Source organism: Nicotiana sylvestris, chromosome 5, assembly GCF_000393655.2.
Source record: "Nicotiana sylvestris chromosome 5, ASM39365v2, whole genome shotgun sequence".
NCBI classification, from domain to species: Eukaryota; Viridiplantae; Streptophyta; class Magnoliopsida; order Solanales; family Solanaceae; genus Nicotiana; species Nicotiana sylvestris.
The window spans coordinates 139,164,615-139,167,069 of NC_091061.1; positions in this window are offsets into that span (position 1 = coordinate 139,164,615).

Here is a 2,455-nt window from a genome sequence, read left to right on the forward strand (position 1 = left end):
TTACTGTTGGTCAGTTTTTTTGCCTCTGATTGTTCCGTTCGGAAGTATTATTCATGATGTTTGTTATCAAGCTCAACATTGAAGTCGTGTTTAGAAAATCATATGGTTTTGTTCTTATTTTTGTGTTTGTTGCGAGAAACTTCTGCTTTGGTTTGGAACTGGTAACAACTAACAATACTTGGGTTGTTCTTTGGTTTATACGTTTCTGTTGATGCTAAGTGTTCGGATGGTAGTTCTTCATCTCTTATGTGCTATCATCAGTGTAGTCATTTGGTATAGCACTTTTAATGATTGATTTCATTTAGTCAGCTTGAATTGATTTAAGTGGTTATATTATTTCAGTACTCTGCTAAGTTATACGTATTTCTTTCTGGGATGCCTATCTCGTTTGATTGGTTGATATCTGTTTTTTGGGTGGCTGTTGGGTCTCGAATGGTACTTAACATAGGTCCAAATCGAGCAACCCAGTCTCAAGCTGGGTCCTTCAGTTTTGGGTGTAGTTGATTCGTTTTCCTTTATGAAGTTTCGTTTAAGGCACCACCTGAGTTCAAGATGTTCATGTCGTCATCTTGTTTCAAGCTATTGCAGCAAGTCTCACAGCTGGGCCTTGTAGTTGGCCCAGTTATGCCCAAATGCCTTTGTTGATCCCTTTGGTCTTGGGCCTTATCTTGAGCCCAATTTCCCTTTATATGTCGTCTGTTGTTATTGCAAGCCTGGAACTCGTTTCCCCTCCAAACGTTAAGTTAGTATGGCACTTCACATAGGTGGCTTGTAGTGGTGTTGTATAAAGTTAATTTAAATAAGAATTTAAACTCCTTTAGACCTCTTTAATTAAGCATGACTTTTTTTTAATTAGTTGAGGCGTGTCATATTAAATAAGATATAGTTTATGGCCCTCAAAAGCTTAGTTCGAAACTTCCTTTAAAATTAGAATCGAGGTGTGCCATTAGTTGAATTGTCCATGGCCCTCACCAACTTGAAAGCACGTACTTGCTTTAGGCGCGTAATTTTAAATTACCTTCCTAAACTCGGGTGTGCATTTTATGTGACCCAAATCCAAATCTTGACAATGTTAAATAAAATGTGTCTCGGACTGCGGGTGCATTTCATGTGGCGTGGTCCAAAGACGTATTTTAGATGACGCTGAAATCTTCCTTGAAATAACTAAAAGCGGTTTAAAGTTAAAATGCACATAGGTTCAAAAGTGTTTTAAAATCAGAATAATTAGGCCAATAATAACGGTTGAGCGACCGTGCTAGAACCACAGAACGCGGGAATGCCTAACACCTTCTCCCGGGTTAACAGAATTCCTTACCCGAATTTCTGTATTCGCGGACTGTAGAACAGAGTCAAACTTCCTCGATTCGGGATTTCAACCGGTGACTTGGGACACCATAAATTATCCCAAGTGGAGACTCTGATTTAATATAAATAATCCCGTTTTGATTGTCACGTAAATTGGAAAAACTCCCTTATATCCCTTCGGGGGTAGTGAAAAGGAGGTGTGACAGCTCTGGCGACTCTGCTGGGGATAAGAACCCAGAATCTCTGGTTCAGTGTTCAAGAATTCGAGCTTAGAATAATTATTATATTTGGCTATATTTATTATCTGATTTTATTACATGTTTGGGCCTAATGTGCTAAATGTTGCTTTTTACCGCTTTGATATTATTTGAACTGTATATAAACTGCTACGAAACCCCTATCTTCTCTCTTCTAAGGAGTGCACACTGGCGTGACTTCTTTCTGTTAGTGTCATATCCTAAATAGAACGAGGTTCAGACAAGTTGCAAAGCCGGTGAAGCTTCTGTATTTCCGGTACGCTGCCCCCTCGGCTCGAGTTGTCCGCTCGGGTAAGCCAGGTCTAGAACAATAAACCCAGGTTTTAATCTAGTATAACAAGACCTCATGTCGGATCCCTAGTAGGAACGTTTGCTTGTATCATGTGCATTTGACTTTGGAGACTCAACATAGGGGTTGGGTCTGTCTAGGACAGGTGCACCCAAATTAAAAGACCATCCTGATACATCTTACGTGCTACTTGCGTATCTGTCTATTTCGGCTTGCATGCTGACTGGCTTCTAGAATAGGGAAAGAAAATGAAAAAAAATGAAAATCGAAAAAAAAGAGAAAAGAAAAGAGAGTGAGAGGTAGGTATTTGAATTACCCTGAAATTCTGTTGAAATTTTGAAAAACAAAAGAAAAGTCATTTCAAAATAAGTCATATTTTCTTTTGTTCCGTCAAAACTGGGCGAACTACGCGGGTCTGATTCTCACCGGATGTGAGATACGTAGGCAAAACTCATCGGTTCCGGCAAAAATCCAAAAATATTTTTCATTACTTGCTTCTTTAGAAAGCCTTTCTTTTAGACCCTAATTGTTTTTTTTTTAAAAATATACCAAAATATTTTCTTTTAATTTCTTCCAAAAATCCAAAAAATATTTTCATTCTTCT